The sequence below is a fragment of the Corylus avellana genome, chromosome 4 (assembly GCF_965113065.1).
Source record: "Corylus avellana chromosome 4, dhCorAvel1.hap1.2, whole genome shotgun sequence".
Lineage (NCBI taxonomy): Eukaryota > Viridiplantae > Streptophyta > Magnoliopsida > Fagales > Betulaceae > Corylus > Corylus avellana.
The window spans coordinates 13,399,117-13,423,790 of record NC_142493.1 but is presented as its reverse complement, the minus strand read 5'-3'; the positions used below and the strand labels follow the sequence as shown (position 1 = coordinate 13,423,790).

Here is a 24,674-nt window from a genome sequence, read left to right as displayed (position 1 = left end):
GTTTTACTATTGCTTCAAATAAATAATCAAAACATCCCATGTATCCATTCATAACCCAAATCACAAAAGAAATCTAATACCAATTAAATCCTCTACTGTATCCGTAAATCACAAAAAGATATCCAATATTCATCAAAACAACAATTGTATCCAGAGAATAAATCACAAGGGAAATCCAATTTTCAGCAAATAAAACCAAGCAATCAATTGAATTGAAGTATCTTAAATAATCAAGTGTATCCTTGAATCACAAAAGATATCCAAAAATCATTCAATCCAACTGATTAGAAGCAAAACAATAGGGCAATTAAAGCATTAAATTGGGAAACACTACATACATGAAACAATGTTGCTAATCAGAAGTGAGGCTTCATCTTCAACTTTAGTTAAGGATTTAGCCTCCCATGTTATTGAAAGACAAAACAAAATTGATTGAATTTATAATGAAACTTGAGTACTCACAACTTATGAAATCACAAAGTTGAGATCCAAAAGTTAGAAAACCCTAGAACTCTCTTTTATCTCCTCTGGAATTTCGTACTTCGTAGCCTCTGTAAACTAGTCTGAGCCTAAAACTAGGGTTTAGAAGTTGAATTAGAATACAACTTGCTGCCAGATCGGACAAGTGCTCTCGATTGCACGCTTGGTATGCTCGAGCGCACTCGAGCACATAAGTTTCCCCTGATGCACAGGCATGAGCGCATGATGTGCTTTGGATTGGGCACATCTGCGCTCGATCGTGGTTGCGCTGGGCTCGAGTGCATGTGCACTCGAGTGTCGCGTTCTGCGCTCGATCGTAGGCTTGTAGGCAGCTTCTCTCCAAAATGTGCAACTTTCGCATAAATCTAGTAGTTTTCCCTTAGCAACCTATAAAACACTAAAAACACAAAACTAACCTAGAACATCAAATAATAACACAACTAAAGGATTAACAAAAGTAAATTAAGGTTTCTAAATATGGAATATTTGACATGCATTAGTGGACTTCCCCCGGAACCGGATATAGCAACAAAGAGTAGTAGCACACCCGAGTGTGGTTCCCAGGAAGGACAAGGAGAAAACCCTTAACAATAACAAGAAGATTCGGCAGGGTGCTATCAGTAGCACACCTATGTACCATCATTGGGTTTATTTATGCTTTCATTATTTGATTGTCTTTCAATACGTAATTTGATTTGAATAAAGTATAATGCTGATTTAAGAATCGGAGTGTCCCCAGTCCCTGGGACCCCCCTTTGACAATTACTCTTTGGTAGACAAGAGAGGGAGAAAACTGCTATGTGCTAAAATATTCATATTTTAACCCCTTAATTTATACTTGTTAATTTCTTAATCTGGTTATTTTGTGCTATTTTATCTCTTTTTTGTGTTTTCTGTGTTTTTGTAGGTCATGGAAGAAAAGGAAGCATCTCCAGAAAGTTTGAGCATAAAAGGCAAAATTGGAAAAAAAGTTGGAGCGTGTGATCGAGCACACAAGACTTAGGCTTGAGCACATCAGCACTCGAGTGCCCAAGCCAAGAAGCGAGCCCTGCATGTGATCGCGCACAAGAAGAAGGTTCGAGCATATCAACGCTTGAGCGCCCAACACAGAAGATCGATCGTACAACTGCGATCGAGCGCCCAACTTTGCGATCGAGCACACTAGTGCGCTGGAGCAAAAAGACATGCGGGCAGACTCCTCTTTCACCCCAAATTTGGTTTTCCTAATCCTTTTTGGACTAGGAAAGTTAGACCTCCGATTTTACTAGGTTTACTAGGGTTTCTAGGTCTTTTCTAACCCTATAAATAGACCTCTAAGCCTCATAGATAGATATACAATTTCGGAGACAAGTCTTTGGAGAGAGGAATTGGAGGCTACTTCGAGGAGTCATTTTCGGTTCTTTCTTTTCCATTTATTTTAATTATGTGTAATTAACTCTAGAGTTAGGGGCGAGATTGAAGCCCTAATGATGTCTTTCTATGATTTCAATATTGGCACATTTGCTATAATCATATTTTGGTATATTTAAATTGATTATTTTCTGGTTAATTGATCAACATATGCATGTGGTATGGATTTGTTATTTAAGTCAATTAGGATGACCGTGTCCTGAGCTTAATAGAGTGACAAGAAATCTCGTCATTTGGGTTCTTGGGTTAATCAACATGGAAAAGCGGGAGTAGACACCCATGCCCTAGGGTTCATGTGTTTGTCGATTTCCATAGATTTATGCTTTCTTAAATAACAACTTAGTAGATACCCATGCTAGATTCTTTGACAAAGAAAATAATTAGAGTAGACACCCATGCCTAATTCCTTGCTTAGGGAGATCAATAGCTAGAGGAGTATACACCCATGCCCTTAGATTGGTCAACATGAAATATACCGGTATGATTGGCGCATTGGCATATTGTTATCTTAATTTCGTGACAATCTTGATATTTAATTTAGAAAATCAATTCTAAGCAAAATCAACAATCATTGTGGGAGTGATCTCGTATTTGCCACACTCTACTATCATTTGATCTTGTGCACTTGCAAGTTAAAACATACCAAATATTTGCCTATTAATTTAGGTGGGTATTTGGCACAACAAGCTTTTGGCGCCCTTGGCAAAAACAAGAAGAGAATGAGAGAACCTTTGGTAAAAACGATTAACGGGAGACAACCTGGTAAAAAAAAAAAGAAGATTCACCCCCGGAGACAAGGAGAAAACCTAGAGCAAAAACAAGAATAGGGAGACAACCCTCTAAAACATGGACACGGAAAAAACCTTGGGCAAAAACAAGAATAGGGAGACAACTCTCTAAAACAAGGACAAGGAGAAAACGTTGGGTAGAAACAATGAATAGGGAGACAAGCCTCTAAAACAAGGACAAAGAGAAAACCTTGGGCATAAACAATTAATGGGAGACAACTCAGCAAAAAACAAGAAGACAAGGAGACAACCTTGGGCAAAAACAATTAATGAGAGACAACTCGGTAAAAAAGAAGGAGCATCCTCGGAGGCAAGGAGTAAACCTTGGGTAAAAACAAGGAGCTAACCCAAGGCGAAAAGGGAGCGAAGGGTAGTCTGTTGAAAGACTTATAAATTATTGTTTGAAGATTATTATGCAGGTTTAGAGCCTAGTTTGTCAAAATAGGCATTTGAGAGAGAACCGGGTATGATCCCCGGATGTCTCAAGGATATAACTGGCTTAACCCCCGGGCAAAGGAAAGAGTTGGGGGTACTCTCAGCAACCTGGAGACAATGAGACAACCTTGGGCTAAAACAAGCAACGGGAGACGACCCGATCAGAAAAACAAGTAATCACCCTAAAGAGAACGAGAAACAAATGTTAGTTTGCTGAAAGACTTGTAAATTACTGCTTAAAAGTTGTTGGCAGGTTTGGATTATCTTGACGACTTGGAGAGAGACTCAGGCATGATCCCCGGGTATCTCGGAACTAGGACGGGTTTAAGCCTCAGGCAAAGGATATAACTAGGGGGTGCTCTCGAGAACTCAGGCGATGCCAAAAACAGAGCTAAAGAGTTCCAACTGACGAGGTCAAAGCACACTCACCAAAAGACACGAGTCTCGGACAAGATCAAACAACGAGCCGCTTGAAGGCTTTGACTAAATTCCCGTTTCCTGAGTACCTCAGCTAAAGGAATTGGGGGGTAACTGTTGGGAATAAATTCACACTACAAGCCTACCAAATTCTAGGACCAATTGCTAAGAATCGGCCCATAAAGAGAAAAAGGAGTATAATTCCAACTCAAGCTCCAGGAATCCAAATCCAACTCCAATAACAAGATCCAGTCCAAGTCTACTTCAACTCCCCAAGCCTATAAATAGGCCCCTACATAAGGTGCAAAAACATCTTCTCATACCCTTTGAATATTCTCTCTCATACCAGAAATTACGGATTGGAGGTCAATTAGTCACCTTGAGCATATTGAAAGATTATGTGCTGAAGCACGACCCTTCTCTTAGAAACTGTTTGACTTTGGCATCGAAGTGTCCCCAGTCCCCAGGGACCCACGTTTGACGCTTTTTGCTCTGATGTAGTGATTTGGAGTGCACGACGATGACGTATTGAAGACCCCGAAGAAAGCGCATCCACCGTGAAGAAAATTGTTCTATCAATTTTCTTTTTCTTTTTGTTTTCGCTATAAGCTTCGCATTTTGATGTCTTTTGGTTATGTTTCTCGCTGTTGCAGTACTTGATCATCGCCCTGCATATGCAAGGAAGAAGAAGGCATTTATTTGTTTCTGACAGACGAATCAACCACAACATTCCTTGGAACTATATTGTATAAAATCAAAGGTTGCTTACATATTTTTGGTTTGTTAGGCGGTATGAGATGGTTTGTTCAAAGATGAGTTACCAAGGTTTGGGTAATATATCATCCACCATAGGCCATTGACGTCAGAAATCAAGCTTTTTGCATAACTCCAAATGAATATTTCATAGTTTCCCGATTGTGACTAGTCGTAGCTACCGTCTCTTTATTTTCTTCATGGTTGTATATATATATATATATATATTAGTTGAAAGAAAGAAAAAGGAAACTGATAAAAAAAAATCGGTTGAAAAAAACAAGGGATAATTACCTTTTTTCCCCTTCAACTATAACGCATTGTCAATTTCCTCAATGAATTGCCAACTTTACTGCCCGACCCTATCGGACTACTATTTTCTTCCAAAAACCCTCATTCTGCCAGTCAACCATGTTAAATTGGATGGAATATTCTCTTTTAGACATTAAATCTCGTTAAAAGACAAAAATTACCCCAAATAAAAAAATTAAACAAAAAATATAAATATATAAATTAATTTTTTTATTAAAAAATAGTGGTGGACAATGAGCCACAACTAGAGGTGGCCGAGGGTGGCTCGCCGCCACCCCCCGACCCACGAGGGTGGTGTACGGCCACCCCCGGCCCTGGGGTGGCTCAAGTGCCACCCCCAGATCTGGTTGGGGGTGGTGCGCTGCCAACCCCCAACTAGGTCAAGGGTGGCCCGCAAGCCACCCCAGAGGCGGCAGGGGTTGCCGTGCGCCACCCCTATGGGCTGGGCGCCATCATCAAAATTTATTTTTTATTTTTTAAATTAATTAATTAATTTTTAATTAAGAATAGCATATATCATCATATCCCTGATAATCTCTAAATTATTATTATTAGGGATAATTACCCTTTCTCCCATGAACTATCACTCGATGACCATATACCCCTATCAACTACCAACTTTACATTACGATCCCCATCAAACTACCATTTCCTTACCAAAACCCTCTTCCGTCAGTCAATGTCGTTAACTTGGACGGTCAATGTAACGCCCCGAAACTGAAAATTAACTCCATGGTTCATCTCCCAGCCTTGTTCCTCGCGGGACAAGACTCAGAGACCTCTACTCCTCGAAAAGAGAGGATACTAAGCAGCGGAAAGTATTAAAGTTCTATAAATATTAATCATTACAATCCGAGCACCTACTAAGGAACATGAAAGTAGATAATCTCACACTACACAAGTCAGCATTACAATGGATTCATGCTATACTTAAATATGCAAGCATATATGAAAGCTCTTAAGCCTACAGCATAATGCAACGTACTAATTACCATGAGTATCCACCTAAGCTTGTAATAAGTCCTCAAACATCTCGCAGATCGAATCCTCCACAATAACATGATGTTTTGTGGTATCCATCTTCTGCTGCACCATTTATAACAGCATAGTTGTACATATGGAGAAAAAAGGGAAAGAATACAAGGATAAATCTGATGACTTAGTGAGACTAAATGCACAAGACGTACCCGTCATTAAATAGTGAATTCAGTTGTTTATAAAGCACATGAAATTGATGTGGTCTTTTGTATACCAGGATATATCAATAATAAAATACCACTCGCAATAAGATGAATTCTTGTAGGATAAGGCTATAGAGAGGGTGTTGAACCTCAAGGACTGTAGGGATGGTGTTATCAAGTTTATGTAGATTATAAGTAACTTAAGAAAAGATGATTGATTGATTTTGTAACTAAGGTGCATGAAAATAAAGGAGAATTTAAATATAAGAGAGAGTGTAGGGTATTGACTTCACCTCTATCTGGACAACAATGGTTAATCATATTTAATCACAGACATTCATCCTATGCATGTTATAAATAAAGAAGAAAATACCTTATTAAAGAATAAGTATAATCCATCTTCAGTTGGCACGGATCGTCCACCTAACCACTAAGATGCGGTACGACCTGTCATCCCTAGGTATGGATTATTTAAATCTTTAATCGGATACATAATATCAAGAGATTAAGTTAACCCCTCTTTGGTTGTCACGGATCGTCCACCTAACTACTAAGATGCGGTACGACCCGTCTTCCCTAGGTATGGCCTATCTAACCCTTTTGATTAGATGTTAATTAAAACCATTGTATGATCATCATCCCCATAATCACAGAAAATAAGAATGATTTGAGTTCAATAAAAGTAAAAGACTTTCTAAGACAAGATAAGAATTTCGCAAATATTGATTTTGGAATTTAAGAACAATTGCATTTAAACATGAAGAACAATATTAAATTGTAGCAATCCTCTAAATTATACAACTAACATGCATAAACTAAAAATCTATAAATTAAGATACAATCAAACCATTGTGCTTGGATAGGGTTACATCAATACCCCACGAGGGGGTTTGGCCGCTCATGACCCCGCTAAGTCTCTAAGGACTAATTGCTGAATTTTTGCTCTAAGCAGTGTTGTGTCTTTCTACAATGTTTAAAGCCCTAATTATAGGGATTAGGAAAACCCTAGAAACCCTAGAAAAATTGTAGGTCAGTCTCCCAGTCCAAGCGGGAGATTGAAAACCTAATCCAAGCTGTAAAATTATTGCTGGCGCATTCTAGAAGCCGTGTCCGCTCAAGCCTAGGGGACATGTGCTTGAGCATATGTGCGCTCGTGCCTAGGCTGATATGCACTTGAGCGCTGATGCACTCGAGCCTAAGTGCTAGGGTAGTCAATCATGCCCAAATGCTGTATGCTCGATCCCAGGCCTTCAAGATGCTCCCAAAATGTACTTTTATCCCAATTTTCAGTGGATTTCTTGCATCTTTCATTTAAAGCCATGAAACATAAAAACAAAACAAAATCAAACAAATAACAATGCTAAGGAATTAACATATGCGAGTTAAGGGGCTTGAATGTGCAACATTCGGCACTCATCACACCCCCAAACTTACATATTGCTAGTCCCTTAGCAATACAAAACTTGAAATAAAATTGAAAAACAACAAGATAAATCCTTCTTTTGTAGGATGTACGATTGCATTTAGTGTATGCAACAAACCTTTTAAATCCCTAGGCATCCCTAAATGACGAGTAAAGTCTCGTGAGGATTTAACAGGAATGATACTCACTAACATTGTCATCATTAAGTCATTCAAAAGGATAAAGCATTACAGAAATAATAATTCTCCTTCATTGGCAAGCTTAAAGAGATAAACTCCATCATCAAAATTCCAAGAAATCACAACTCAAATCACTTACAAATGGCAGTTTGAGATACAACAAGCTTCAATTAGTGCAAAGTGAATTAACACACAATCATGAGGCTTCAAAATAATTCCAATATAAATGAATCAACATCTCAGAATTTATTGGACTTCCTATCAGATGAAAGAACCAAGGCATACACCCTTTTTTTTTGTTGCAGGTTGTGTAATGCTTAGCTCCCGTATGCTTTCTAATTGACTCATGTATCGAGTGTGGAGCCAATGACTCCCAAATCAAGTGGCATTAGGGCATTAGGTGTGAAGACACCCCTAAGGACTTACTAACTCGAGGCAAAAGGTTACGAAGCTAAGCTAGCAATTTTATTAATCAAACCAAAATTCTCACTTTATGACGCGCACACTCACTGCTTAATGAGGCAAGAGGTTCGGTCACTCAGTAAAAAACTCAACTTGATTTTTTTATTTTTATTTTTATTTTTATTTTTTATTTTTTTAATAATAACATGCCAAGGTTATTCACCAATACGTCACCCAACTGAATTCAAGACATTGAAAACAAAAATAATTAGTCTCAAATTTCATACCCCACAAACATGTGCTAGTGTGCTTAAGATAAATCTAAATTGAAACAAGAAGCACCTCATGTTGCCAAAATTAAGTAAAAAGACTCAAAATTCCTAAGTCAAATGATCATGTGTTCATAACTTTAAGCCTACCAATGACATTCAAATCAAAATCAAAGTTCAACAACATGCTTAAGAATGACATAACAACAATAATGGACAGTGTTTTGTTCTTCCATACCCCCAAACTTGAATCATACATTGTCCCCAATGTATGTACAAAACTGAAAAATAAAATCAAGAGTATGGGAATACCTGAATGAGTAGATGTGGGGCATATCATACCCCCAAACTGCAAAAACACATATCCTGAAAAAGAAAGTGCTACGCCAACCAAGAAATAGTCAAATGCATACATTGTTGTCAACATATAATCAACCTGTAAAAATAGAACAACAATGGAGAAGATAACTCTCGGAAGGAGATCATGTACCTTAATGAAGTGAGGAGTCGAGCGCAAAGGGCATGTGCTCGATCCTATGAGGTATTGCTCAATTCAAATTCGAGTTCCGAAGATTTTACCTCGATCCTTCAGAAGTCCAATCAAGCTCTTCCATCCCTTCTTCTTTATGATCATGTAGCACTCTACAAGGAATAAGACTCCTCTTAATACCCCAAAACTGCTTCTATCAACTAGAAGGCCTTAAGATTTCCCATGGCGAGACTTAATGTGTTTGTCCCAAACTGGCTTAGTGATCAACCTTTTATCTTTGTGGGGATTCTAAAAAATTGGGGCAGCCAGTGAAGTTGCCAAAAGAGTGTCTACCCCAATGAAGTCAACTTCAGTAACCTCCGAATGAAATATGTCCCCAGTAGGGGTTGTCATTAGGTGGTGGAGTACTTGAAGTGAGAGGCATAGGCTCCAGTGGGTTTCTTCATGATGGGGCTTCAGTTAGAGTATCAGGAGGTGGATCTTCAATAGTGTCTCCAATGTTATCTAGGAAGAAACATTCATTCTGATCAGGTGCATGCTGGAAGGCATTTAAGATGTTTAGTTTGATCTTCACATTCCTAAAGGAGATCTCCATCACTCCGGTCTGACAGTTGATGCATGCATTGGCTGTTGCTAGGAACGGTCGCCCGAGGATGACAAAAATGTGCTTCTATGGATTTGGGACAGGTTCTATGTCAAGAACTGTGAAGTCAAGTGGGTAGTAGAACTTGTCCACCTTGATGATGACATCTTCCACACTCCCTCAGGGTTTCTTGATAAATTGATCAGCCAATTGCAAGACAATAGTTGTAGGTTTCTGTTCCCTTATGCCAAGTTGTTGATACACCGAGTAAAGGAGCAGATTCACACAAGCTTCTAAGTTGAGGAGAGCTTTCTCAATCTCAGTGTTTCCGATGATGCATGAAATTATTGGAGCTTCAGGGTCCTTGAACTTGGAGGAGTGTTATGCTGAATCAAGGAGCTCACTTGCTTGGCGAGCATGACTTTCTTGGGAATGTGCTTCCGATTCTTCCTCTTTTTAGTGTACGAGTCCATGAAATTTTTTGCATATGTCGGAATTCACTTGATGGCATCAAGGAGTGGGATGTTGATTTTCACCTTCTTGAAGATCTTCATCATGTCTTGTATTTTCTCTCATTGTTTCCTGTTGTGCAAATATCTACCTAAATTATTAGGCAAATAATTGTACGTTTTACCTGCAAGTGCACAAGGTCAACATAGTAGTATATGATGCAAGTACGAGATCATACCCACGAGGATTGCTAAACTTTGCTTAAAATAAATTCCTTAAGTAAAACAAAACAAAGATTGATTTTGATTTGATAATAATAAAAAGGCTTTGATATCCACCACTAATTATATTTAGATAATATAACAATATGCCAATGATCCAATCATGTCATGCATACTTAATGTTGTCAACGATGATGTACGAATTTGTTCATTATTTATGATTTTATTGAAATTTATTTATTTCCATACTATGATGATGCCTAACCTCTGTTTATTTGGCCTTTAATTTAAATAGTTTGGTCAGTCATGTGGATTCTTCCAATGGAAAGATGATGAGTTGTGTGACCATGCCAAAAAAGTGTTGGATCGCTTGTGTTACAGGGATGAAAAGCTGAAGAATGAGGTGAAAGATTTGAAGGCTAAGTTGGAGATTGAAGCAACTCGGTATGAGATGCAAGTGAAAGTATTGAAGACACATAGTCAACTTTTGGCATTTTCCTGAATTTTCTTTATTGTTTTTGTAGCTGTGTTTTGGGGCAACTAATATGGTGCATTTAATGGTGGAAATGTGTACTATAGACGGCTACCATGAAAATGTGTTTTATGTTCTTCGATTTACAATGACTAACTAGTCAAAGACTAATGTATTACCTTAATGCCAATGTTGAAGTTCTATTTGGTTAATTACCCATGTTATTTATATGAAAATTATGAATCTATAAGTATAATTTTGAAGTTATGTGTTATATGATTAGCCATCAATTTAGTTAACACTAAGTGTCTCAAATACTACATTCATAATGAATGCCTCTTACAAGAATATGAATTTTACCTGTAAACCCATTTGATTCAGCTTCCAATTTTACAGGATGTGTACAAAATTGCAATCTCACTTGATTCAAATTTCAATTAGTTGACCAAGATACAAGATGCAGCCATAAAAATCTACTTCCACTTCTTCCAAAATGCCTAATAAGTACTAATCTGCATCTACCATGCGCCCCTAATCCTTTTCGAAACATCAATCATGAAACATATTAATCAGTCTACTAGTTTGCCTCTCAACCAAGTTACAACAAGCAATCCTCATATCCCATATTGCTGCAAATTGCTACTCAACCAAAACTTAAACAAACGACCTCACTTTTCTTCATAAGTGTCTCAACCAAAAGGTTACAATATTCACCTTACCTACTCAACCATTCATTTTCCAAAAATAAACATATAGTTAACAACCAAACCAAAAGTTACACCATACCTAATCACCCATTCACATTACAAAATTAAACATGTAGTTAAAAATCAAACCAAAAGGTTACAGTATTCACCATACCTAGTCAACCATTCACATTAATTAACAATTCACATAAGTTTATCCCCGTCAGAGTAGGGGCTTAACATCCAACCAAAAGATTACAGCTAAACCAAAAAGTTTGATATGGTGTCTAATAGTCCAAACAAAAGTCCAACTTGAATGTCCATTAAATTTTCCATGCAGGTCTTTTCTATTTCTTCTTTGCTTCCATTTGCTGGATTCCTTTCTCCACAGGTGGTACAACCACTCTTCCAGATTTAAGTCCCAAGTTCTGCTGTCTTGCATCAGCAGTTGTGGATGGCAATATGGACTTACTTTTCTGTGCAGTACCCTTAGGTGTCACCCTACCCTTACCCCTCACTACAGGTGTTGTGTTCATCCTTTTGCTTAAAGCAGCCTGCACATGCAAGATCGTCATTAGAAAAAAAAAAAAAAAATGACCATATTACTTGAACCAAGGTTACTAATACATACATCATCAGTAGTAGATGCTTGCCTCTTATTGGGCCTTGAAATATTATCTTGTGCAGGGTGCATTCGCTGATAAGGATTCCAATAACAATCAAAATCAAAATAAAAATTACAATCAACATCAAAATAAATAGTAACAGCTTGTCTTATTCAAATTATAAATACAACAAATAGGTTTACTCAATTACCTCTTGTGTAGGTATTGGTGATTGAGTAGGATGTGATCCACTTGCAATTGGTTGGGAGGAAATCTGCAAGATAGTGACAAAAGATGGTATAATATTATATTGGATTATTGTAAACTATTAAAGTTGGGGTACAAAAGTGACATTTAAGGTATTTACTTACATCACTAAAGCTCAACTCGGTTGCAATGCTAGTGGGTATACTTCTTCTCAATCGAGTTGTAGTAGCTTATCTCTTCCCCCTAGGGCAAGTCCTAGTGTTATGGCCAGCCTTTCTGCACTTTGAACATCTCATAACTACCCCACCCTTTCTAATACAGTTTATATTCCTTGGCTTATCAGGCCCCTTTATCCTTAGCTTCTTAGGCCTACCTAGGGCAGCTCTATAGACAGGTGGCTCAATGGCATCTTGATTGGTCCTCAACCATTGGTCTTGACTTGGCATTAGGAAAATCATTGCGTCATGAGCCCTTTTGTACATTTCTCCACAGTTAAGTATTCATGCAAGTAGTCTTCAGATTTTGAACCATTATACAATATAGCGGATATAGCATGTGGGCATGGAATGCTAGTCATATCCCACTGCCAACACCAACAAGATCGATTTGTCAAATCAACCACAAACTATTTATTCCTACACACCACCTCAAATAATCCCTCTCCAGCATAGGTTGAAATGCAATTGCCAGCTGCCTTTCCACACACTTCCATGTTTTCCAATATGTTAGGACACCAGTTCCCGACATATGTCCTTATTCCATCCTTCTTCATTTGGTACCGCCTCATTAGTTTCTTCCGAATCATCTCCAACATTATGATAATAGGTTTGTCTCAGGCTTTAATAATATGAATTAAAGTACTCACAGATGTTGTTCATGAGCAAGTCACACTTTGGGGCGGTGTCGAAAAAGGCCCTAGCCCATCCATGTGGGTCAACCTTCACCAAGTAAGCATGAGCAGGTTCACTCATCTTTTCAACTCCTCCATTTCCCTTTGTAATTCATGCAATGTATACACAGCAGCTACCCTTCATAACTTGTCCTTCAACAGTAAACCTTTGTGTCCGTCACTTCTAAAGTTGGCGTACGAATGCCTTATACATATGCGATGGTTAGAATTTGGTATGACTACCTCAAAGCTTGGAATCAACCCCTTCATACAAAATAAGACAAGGAAATATGTTAATGTAATAAAAAAATATAATGTTGATGTAGAGATGTTTTTCATATCAAATTTAAAACATTATTATGCAAAAATTAATTACCATTTGTCTGTCAGATATGAATGTTCACCCATGCGAGCCATGTGAACCAAGGTCAGCCACTAGAGTCTCCAGAAACCAGGACTAATTGTCCTTAGTTTCTACCTCAACAACAACTATTACAATGTGATAAATGTTGTCATTTGGATATGTTCCAACAGCAATCAAAAGTTGCCCTTTATAATGTCCTTTTAAAAAACAGCCATCAACTCCTGTAACAGGCCTACAAGCCACCTTAAAACTATCCTTGTATGCTGCCAAAGACATATATAGTCTTTGAAAAATTGGCGGTACCTCTAAACTTGGCCTCTCAACCTTAATAAACATACAACTCCCTCTATTTGTTTGTCTCATTGTTGCACAATAATCCCAAAGCTGATGATATTATTCTCTTGGCTTGCCTTCTATATGTGTCTTAGCCTTCACCCTAGCCTTGTATAACTGTTTGTTAGTAACTTCCACATTCTATTTCCTTTTAACATCTTGACGGAGTGCTTTCAAAGGATAGTTTGGTTGTGCCTTAAACTTTTGGATCATCCTCTCTACAATCCACCTAGATGTTTCAATTGAAGACTTGTATTTTCTTGTACACCGGTGAGTATGGTTCAATGACTTAAACATGAATGTCATCTTATCTAGTACCAATGAACCATAAACTCTCCATGGACAGCCATCACTCATACTCCTACAAATTACAATCACCCTATCCCCATCATTTTTAGTGAATTCTACATCTTCCCTTTCAAGAGGTTGTATGTTCTCATAGTTTCTCTGAACTACTTCACCGAAGTAAATGACATACCAGTATGCAATTTGGGCTCATCCATGTCAACATCATGAAATTCAGAAAAAATAGGCACACACATAGGCTCACTCACCACCTCATTTTCATCATCACTATTAGGGGGACTTACCAAGATATCACTTCCCCTCTACTTAAAGGATGATGTATCCTTTTCCTCACCATCTAACATTTGGTCACCAGTGTAGGGTGCATGTGTTGAGCCACCCACATGAGTTGTGTCCTAAGCATCAGATTCACTTTCCTCATCATCCTCATCATCAACCTCCACATCACCAACATCTTCATAACCATCCCCATCATCACCATCCATTTCATCACCAATCCCCTTATCACCATGGGTGAATGTTCCAGCCCTTGGTTTACCACCATCATCCCATGCATCATCATCATCGCCCATCAATGAGTTCCAAAATGGGTCATTTATAATTCTCATCATTCTGGTCTCATCCAAAGCTTTATCAGGCTAAAGATTGTAAACCATATCACCTTGTTGGTATCCAAATTTGTTAACTATGTTTTCCAATTCAATACATGATAGACGGCCTAGATCACAGGGCTCATCAAATAACCCTGTTTTTCTACCAACATAGGTGCACTTATACTTCCTATCAAACCTACCCCCATAATGAACCCTAAAAATAACATCGGCACTCCCATTGTGCAAATGTATTGTTGGACCCTACCGGATAAATTTACAAACATTATGAAAAAATTTTAAAATAAATTAATGGAACGAAACAGTATGATATAATATTCACTATCATCAAGACCAAAAAAAAAAAAAAAAAAAAACCAAAACAATCCATTATCAAGGACAAAGTTGGTACAGGTAGAAAAAAAAATGCACTATTATGGACTTATCATACAGACAAAAAAATAAAAATAAAAAATAAAAAAACAATGCACAATCATGTACTTATCATACAGACAAAACAACAAAAAAATACACTCTCATTTGGGACCACTACAAATAAAGAAACAAATAAAGAATCAAAATACAATAAATAAGTAAAAGCCCAAACATGTGGACCACCAACAAGCGTGAAAACGAAGACAAATGGTGGCTATCACGGGACCACTTCAGATCAAAATTAATTGAATAAACAAACAAAAAACCACAAATATATCAACATAGTACTTTATCATACAAAAGGCCTACCAAAAGCAGGCTAATCCGACATGGTGTTGTTTTCACTTCGACAAGAAACGAAAAATTTTGTTTTTTTTGTTTTTTTTTTGTTTTCATGAAAATAATAAGTTCAAAGTATGCAATACTTACAAAAGTGCAGCGCCATTCTAGGGTTTGGTCTCACTGTCTATTAGAATTCTTGTACACTGCAACACCATTCTAGGGTTTGATTTTAGTTTTAGAAGATGAATGAAGTAGGGCCATTCTAGTGTTGGGTTTTAACTTCCAGAAGATGTTTACGTTAATGCAATTGAAATCATGAAATGATTTGTTTTTATTGAGGGACTTAGATGAATTTATTTCATTTTGTCAAGGTATTTTAGATAAGGTCATTAATGAAACTTCAAAATTCATATGAGGGCACATCCATAATTTTAGTGTTGAAGATATTTTCAAATCTGGGAACTCATAATTGAGGGGTGTAATCGTCTTTTGAAGGTAAAAAGTAAGGGCAAAATTAGGAGAGAAATCCAAAAGAGTGCATGTGATGTACACGTGATGCTTTGACTGTCCGAGTTAATGACATTGACTGACGGAAGGGGAGTTTTAGTAAGGAAATGGTAGTTTGATGGGGTCGTAATGTAAAGTTGGTAGTTGATGGAGGTATATGGTCATCGAGTGGTAGTTCAACGGGGAAAAGGGTAATTAGCCCTTATTATTATTATTTTATATCACACAGATGGATTTTTAATTTACGACAACCACATGGGGACTAATTTTCATTTATATATTTTTTTTTAATTTAAGTCTTTTTTAACTGTTTTTATTTTTATTTTTTTATATTCACTTTTTTTTATAAATTAAATTATACGTGTTTTTTAATTTGAATATATATATTATTTTGTTTGATTTTAAGGGTATTATATGTAATTTTTGTATATAAAGTTAGGGTATTTGAGTCATTTCAAGTTTTTTAACATGGTTGACTGATGGAATAGTGGTTTTTGGAAGGAAATGGTAGTCTGATAGGGTCGGGCAGTAAGGTTGGCAATTCTTGCTGGGAAATTGACTATGTGTTATAGTTGATGGGGGAAAAGGTAATTACCCCAAAAAATAAAAAGGCCAAAGCTGCCCATACTTTGACTTTTTATTGGCACCGTTATTCAGCTTATTAATGATATTGTTGTTGACCTATACCTATCTTTTGGTCCTTTGTTGAGCCAGTCGTTTAGCATTTGTGATATTTAGGGTTGGTTATCGGGTATAACGGTACTGGTAACCTTATTTTCAATAATTAATTGAAATTATTGGTTAATTCGGTTAATTAACCCATAACATTTCGATAATAAATTATTTCGAAAATTTCGGTTAAAACGGTAATTGATTAATAACAGTTCGGATAATCGGTTACCATCAGACCACCACCGCGCAACCCACGACCACTCTTCGACACTGCACCACCGACAACTGGAGTCAAACTGCGCCATCACGGAGACACGACAATGACACAGCCAAAGAAAGATGATTGGGAGCTGAGAGTGATGAGAGGAGCGTCCTGCGAAAGAGCTGAGAGTGAGACTAAGAGGGGGCGTGCAAGTGTCGAGAGAGTAGAGGAGGGCGGCAAGGGATTTGATTTAGGGTTAGGGGAAAGAAAAAAAAAGAGATGTATATATATAGCATCCCAAAACTACGTAGTTTTGATTTCAATAAATTGTATATTTGGAAAATTTAAAATTTAAAACAAAACGACGTTGTTTTGTACCCCTACTATCGGATTGGTTCGGAAACCGATAAAATTTTTTTTTTACCGATTACCAAACCGAACCGAAAATCAATATAAAAATCTTAACTGATTACCGACCAACCTCTGTCGATTGACAGTTCATGTCAGTTCAGTCGTAGTCGGTAGACGGTCGATAATCGGTAATCGGTTCATCTCCCTACCCCTAGTCGTATTCTTTGAAGACCAAAGCCTATTTAGGCCCATAGTTGACCCTTATTTTTGGCTCTTTGTAGGCCCAATTTTTGGCTTTGTGGTATGGTTTGAAGATCCAAACTCATAGTCGGCCTCATTTTAGCTCTTTGTTGGCTCTCATTTTGGCCAATTGTTGGCCTTGTTTTGAAGATTCTCGATCTATTGTTGTTAAAGGCCCAGCTTGTTGTGCCAAATACTACCTAAATTAATATATAATATTTAGTAAGTTTTACTCGCATGTGTACAAGATCAAACGATAGTATAGTGCAGCAAGTACGAGATCGATCACACAGAGATTATTGATTTTGTTTTAGAAGTAATGAAAATACTAAAATTGTCATGAGATTGATATTGATACTAAGGAAAATAAATAAAAATAAAGATAAGGTAAAGGTAGGGCTTTGATATCCACCACTAATCATGCTCAAATAATATAACAATATGCCAATGATCCAATCATATTATGAATACTAAATCGGAATATGATTCGTCCAAAATTGTATTCCTATCTTCCAGGGTGATTTTGGCATAGCACCAGTACGAATTGGGAAAATTCTATTTCACAATGATTTAGATAATTTTGAGTCATCTTTCTAATGTTGCTTGAATCACCTCAATCAGATATTTGAACTAAAAGTTATGGTTAAAATACTGAGGCATGTGTTGAATCCAAATTTGAATCCAATCCGATTTTGACTCCAATTTGAGAAATTCCGATTTAATCATTTCCTTTATTTGATTAAACTTAACCATATCATATAGGTCCTCTATTATGATTGGTTAAGCTTAAGCATATCTTCTAGGTCTTCCCAATTTGCCCTTTAAGCTTGGAACTTTTTTGGAAACGCTTTCTTTTCTTCCATTACCTACAAAAACACAGAAAACACAAAAAGAAAATAAAATAGGACAAACTAACAAAACTAAGGAATTAACAAATATAAGTTAAGGGCTAAAATATGAATATTTTGGCACTTATCACAACTCTAGTTACAATGCTAGATGCCACCAACTCCAACGAGTTTCTGGCCTCCGCCACCAATCTCCAACACCAAAAAAAAAAAAAAAACCTTTTTTCAACCTAATCTTTTGCATTGAGTTTGAGGAGGGATGTTAAAGTATATATATAATTATCCTATATTATAGGATTTTGTATTGATGTCAGAGATTTGATTGTAATCAAATTTGGTGATTGCTTTAATTACCATATTTATTACCTCAATTCTTATATAAATAAGAGTCTTTCGCATTGTAACACCGTCAAATCAATAAAAGAAAAATATACATCTTATATGGCATAATTAATAACAAGATCCTTTATTTTTTTTTAAAAATTTTAAGTAGCATGGAAGTAATAAGGCGGCAGTTTAATAGTTTCTTCTCATATTTGTGCATAAGGTGTGGCTTGTAATGATAAAGAGGTGTAGTAGTCCTACAAGTTTTTTTTGGTGTCATTGGTGTTTGGTTTTTAGAATGAGAAATAATAGGGGTACTAACTCTTTGACTAACAGAGGCTTACTAAACTAATGTATAGCTCATTCATTGGTACTCGTTACATTTATCTTAATTAATTGTTTTGTTTTTCATGAATGAATGAGCTACACATCAGTTTAGTAAGTCTCTATTAGTAAAAGAGTTAGTACCCATAGCATTTCTCTTTTAGAATAGTAACAGTATGTTATATATAAATCCACCACTAAGACCCATGGGCCAAGGATCCAGTATCCCCAAGAAACCCAATACGCTCATGTGGGCTTTGTGGGTGCGGTCCAATACGAAGTCCATAGATACGACGTCATCTCCTGAACGCCCGGGCCACTTGCTCAAATCCGAGAATACACCGGACCAAATCTTCTATACTTAATGACCAGATACGCTTGTCACTGTCAGAATGCGCTCCAACTATAGGGACAGCTCACATATGTCAAGATCCTCGGAACGGTTACACTTTGCCCTTAAAAGAACTCTCGACGGTTATGCGCCATCCTCGGGATCCTATTATTGGCGGTAACGGTTTCATATCAACTATAATGGATAGGGAACATGAATATTAACTCCTCCAACCGTTACACCCAGATCCCAGTTTCTTTGTCTGGTCATCATAGCTGCACCAACGTGATCAGCTATAAAAGACCTCATCTTCAAAGAGATGGAAACACACTAAACGCCATACTATGCTTTATACTAAGTTTACACAAGCACTGACTTAAGCATCAGAGGAGGAATCACCGGCCATCACCCGATGCATCCTCTTGACGTGTGTTCTTGTTTACAGGATCAAAGGGAAGCGAACAAGAAATAATCTTCTATTTGCCCTTGGGTCTACCATACCGGAAACTGTACCAACAGTTTGGCGCTGTCTATGGGACCGAAAAATTTGTTCTTACAAAATTATAAATCCCATGATAATGGTGAACACAAGGTCCAAAAGTCAAGCCCGCCGTGAAAAACTAGCAGCATAGGCCAATCAATAGCCACCAATAGCACCCCAGAATGCAGGGGACAGGGAGCGTATTGCGTCTCTCGAAGCACAAATGGAACTCCTAATCCAGCAAAATGAAGAACTGTGCCTCTGTTTCCCTTCTCAGTCCAAGCCTGAAATCAATCAGAACGGGCATTCGAAGGAACATGGAAATAACAGTCATCATTCTGATCACCGTAGCCACCATTTTGATGGCCACAGTCGCCAAGGTGAGAGTCATCGCCACTTGCATAACAACAGCCAAGGCGAAAACAATCCCACGGGATGCGATGCTCAAGAAAACGCCCGTAAAAGAGAAAACTCCGCAGCTGCCTCGTGAAATGACGTAGACAAGCCCTAGCGGAGTTAAAAGCGAACCTTGAGGCTGTGGAGAAAAGGGAGATATGCAAGGCGGCGATGGTAAGCAAATTTTTCACAAGGATGGAGACACCCTTCACCAAGCAAGTGATCGACCATCTGCTCCCCAACAAATTCAAAGTACCTCAGATTCAGACCTATAACGGATTTAGGGACCCAATCGAACATTTGGAGAATTACCGGATGCACTTGGCGTTGCATGCCATACCCGATGAAATTGCGTACAGTGCCATCCCTACTACACTCTCGGGAAATGCCAAAGAGTGGTTCCGGAGTTTGGTGCCCAACTCTGTGGGCACCTTTGAAGATCTAGTTTGAATTTTCCTCACCCACTTCTTGGGATCTAGAGAAAGGAAGAAGCCTTGCAGATATCTCTTAACACTCCACCAGCGAGAGGGGGAAAGCTTGAAGGAGTTCATGATTCGATTCAACACTGAGAAGCTGAAAGTAGGCGACCCTACATATGGCGTAATATTTTCTGCCATCTACAACGGCATCTCTCCCGAGGAACCAGTGGCTAGGAAAATTGCACGGAGACAACCAAGCAACCTGCATGAGCTATTAGATAAGGTAGAGGAATTTATCAACGAAGAGGAAACCTTGAAGGCAATGAGGTCAGCTCGAAAGTTACCCAAAAGGTTCGAGGAGAAAAAGAAGATGGATCATCAAGGGTCGGATGCTCTGAAGCCCTTAAAAAAGGAGTTTAATGACTATAACTTCACTCCAATCAACCCCCAACATTTCTGAGGTTTTGATGGAGGTGAAGAAGGATCCAGAATATTGGAAACCCCAAAAAATACTAGGGCCCCCACCAAGTCAAAACTCGGACAGCTACTGTGAGTTCCACAAAGCTAACGGTCATTACACAGAAGGCTGCATAGCTTTGAGGCATGTTATTGAGAAATTTATCAAGAACGGAAAGCTAGTCCGATTCTTGGGAGAGTAAAGAAGGGCCATTACCCCAAGAGAGAACTACGTCCGAAAGGTTAGCTACAGATACTCACGAAGAAACTTGGGTGGCATGTGTAGATGGATCTTCCACTTGGAGGTATAGTAAGATTGGGGTCACTGTTGTGCTAAATAGTACATAAATTAATAGATAATATTTAGTACGTTTTACTCACAAGTGCACAAGATCAAACGATAGTCTAGTGCAACAAGTACGAGATCAATCCCACGATGATTGTTGATTTTATTTAGAATTGAATAAAAATATCAAGTTGTCACTAAATTGATATTATGAAAAAGAAATAAAAAGATATAAAGATAAATGAAAAGCTAAAGGTAGGGCTTTGATATCCACCACTAATCAAACTTAGATACTATAAGAATATGACAATGATCCAATTATATTATGAATACTAAATGTTTGCCAACCTAAGGGTATGGGTGTGTACTTCTTAAGCTATTGATTTTCCTAAGAAACGAATTAGGCATGGGTGACTACACTAATTCTTTTCTTTCTAAAAGGATTTAGCATGGGTGTCTACTAAGTTGTTCTTTAAGAAATCATAAATCTGTGAAAATTGACAAACACATGAGGCCTAGGGCATGGGTGTCTACTCCCAGTTTCCCATGTTGATTAACCCAAGAACCCGGTGTGGATTTCTTTTGTTACTCCTACTAAACCCAGGACTCGATCATCCAAATTGATTTAATAAACTAGTCCATACCACATGCATATGTTGATCAGACAAACACATATGAGGAATTCAGGAAAACATGAATTAATCAAGTTAAGCAACACAATATGATTATCACAAAGGCGCCAATATTGAAATATTAAATAAGCGTAATTATGGCTTCAATTTAGCCCTCCTAAAGAGCTAGTTACACATAGAAAATAAAACAAAAAAGAAAAGGGAAAGAAAGAACAGAAAACCGGTCCTAGAAGAAGCCTACAAATTCCTCTCTCCAAAGTTGTGTTTTTTTCAGGATGATTATTCTCAAGGTTTAGAAGTCTATTTATAGGGCTTTAGATGTCCTTGTTACATTAGTAAACCTAGAAAATTCGTAGGGTTTAATCCTATTACAAGTGGGACTTGGAATACCCTAATATGGAGGGAAAGGGAATTCTGGCCGCAGCTCATTGTTCTCCAGCGCATGGGTGCAATCGATCGCAGCCCGTGTGCGCTCGATCGCAGTGCGCTTGATCACAGGTCTCTTGCGATTGATTGCACTACTAGAAACTCCAACTTTTCCCTAATTCTCTCTTTGAGCCCAAATATTCCTAATTTACTTCATTCTCTTCCAAAAACCTAGAAAAGCATGGAAAACACATAAAAGAACTAAAATAGCATAAATTAACAACACCTAAGGAATTAACACATATAAGTTTAAGTGCTAAAATATGAATATTTTGGCACTTAACACACCCCCAAACTTACAGATTGCTAGTCCCTTTGCAATACAAAACTAAAAACAAAATGAAAAACAGAAAACAAAAAGATAAATCCATCTTTCGTGGGATATACGATTGCATTTAGCATATGCAACAAGCTTTTTAAACCCCTAGGAATTCCCTAGAGGACGAGAGAAGTCTTGTGAGGGTTTTGCAGGAATGTTACCCACAAACATTATGTAAGAGTTCATGTTATCCAAAAATTAAGGTATCACTCAAAACCATGATTTTTGTTTATTAGCAAGCTTAAAAAGATAAACTCCATCTTCATAATGAATTGGAATTTTAAAATTTAATCACTTACAAAAGACATGCTAAGGCATCATAAGTTCGAAAATAGTGTAAAGTGAACTAGCACATAAATATGAAGTTTCCAATTATTTCAAATGTGCAATGTTTCAATATCTCAAAGTTCACTGAAATCCCTATTAGAATGAACAACAAGTGTACACTCAATGCTTTGAGGCAAGAGGTCTAGTTACTTAGTAAAAGCTTTATCAATCATTTTTATTTTTTTATTTTTATTTTTTTTATAACATATATATATGCCAAAGTATCCCTCTAATAAATCATCCAGTTCCACCCAAGACATATAAACACACACATCGGACTTCATGTCGTACCCCACAATTTATGTGCTAATGTGCTTGTGTAAGATCAGATCAAATATGTGAAGTCTCAACTGTCCTAAGCAAGTAACCAAGCTAAAAAACTCAATTATCAGATCATGTGTTCAAAATTTTAAACTTACCAATGAAATCAAATCACAATTCTTTCAGATCAACCAAAATCTTAAGGCAAACATGAACATGCATATATATATATATATTCACAACAACAAAAACTAATAAAATAAAATAAAACTGGGACAAAGTGTGTGGAAAGTGTCTCCCATACCCCTAAACTTAAATTACACATTGTCCCCAATGTGTCTATAACATAGAAAGAATTTACCCGGGATATGGACAAATTTGTCTGGAATAGCATGGCTCATAGCACAACCCCAAACTTGAAATGAAGCACACTTGTCCCAACAAAATAAAACACTAAGACAAATAAAAGGGAAACAAAAACAAAACTAATTACAAACATAAAAATAATTTGAAAACAAATAGAAAAATAATAGGATAAACTATGGGGTGCCTCCCATGAGCGCTAAGTTTAATGTCTTCAGCCAGACAGTGGCACTTTAAACTTGAAGCACCAGTCTTTTCTTCTCTTGCACCAAAGGGAATGAATTCTTCCTATTGCAAGATGCTTCTGAATGTCTACAGATCGGGAAAGACCACTTTGAGTTTTCTTAAGCAGCTTCTCATCCGGTGGGGAATCATGAACTAGAATAAAGTAGGAAGAAAACTTAGGGAGCTTCTCTATCTTGATATCCTCAATTTGCTCGTGTGGTAGCTCTAATAGACTTCTTTCCTAGCCTCTTGATGTTTTAGGAATAAGAGCTAATGTTGAAAAAATCTTAGTGCGTTCTTCTTTATCCTGATGTGGCTCCTGTGGAACTTCGGTTTGCTCCTCCTTTCCCTCTTCAACTTGATTTTCAACCACCTCTTCACTCCTTAGTGTGGCAGCTTGCACATGATAGTCGGTGCACTCTTTCTCCATGTATTGTCCATTGGGGTTTTCCATCAACTGCCTTTGACACTCTAGTTCTTGGTATTGTTGAGGCCAATTGATGGGGGATGCATTCAGCTCCTTGGCCAGTTGTCCCATTTGTACTTCCAGTCTTTGAATGGCTTGATTGGTTCTTTGAAACACTTGATCAGCCCTTGTATTGATTTGTTCTTGATCAGTCATAAATTGCTGTTGCAAAGTCACTAGGGTGTGTAGCATACTTTCCAGTCTATTCAGCTTTGACTCTTGCTCCTGATTTGCAGATGAATACAAATGACAAGTTTTAGTAGAATGATCAAAATGAGAACATATGGAACATACCTGGAGTTGGGTGTCTGGCTAAATAAGAGAGATGTTCTAAGTAGTCATGGAGTTTAGAATCCTATTTAATGGCTTCTGCATGGCAGCCATCTGATTTTGTAGTGGTGGAGCCGATTGAGAGAAATATGAATGATCATAGAACTACGGATATGATTGATGATGCAGTTAATTAAATTTTGGAGCATGATTTCTAGGAGCTTGAGCTTGCCACTAGAAATTTGACTGTTGGCTCCAAGTTGGGTTGCAGGAATCAAGATAGTTGTCGTTCCTCGGTCTAGAGAACGTTGTGTTCTTATGCCTATTAATTTTGTTAGAGGTTTGTCTCATTATAAGACATTCTCTAACATGGTGATAAGGGTCATGGAATAATGAACATGGTCCATGGGGTGTTGGAATGCCTCCCCACATGTGTGAAATAAAATAACTAAAAGTTAAAATAAGAAGGAAAATAAAAATAAGATTTAAAAAGAAAACATACTACTATGCAAACTCGACTGACCCTACATGAAAAAAAGGAAAAAAAAAAAGTTAGATCTATAATTAGTGCAGTAACTGTGCTGCT

At 37.5% G+C, this 24,674-nt stretch overlaps 1 pseudogene; it reads right to left on the bottom strand.

The window, feature by feature from the left end:
• Positions 1-11,274: 11,274 nt before the first annotated feature.
• On the bottom strand, positions 11,275-12,734 carry LOC148586344 (uncharacterized; annotated as a pseudogene).
• Positions 12,735-24,674: the final 11,940 nt, after the last annotated feature.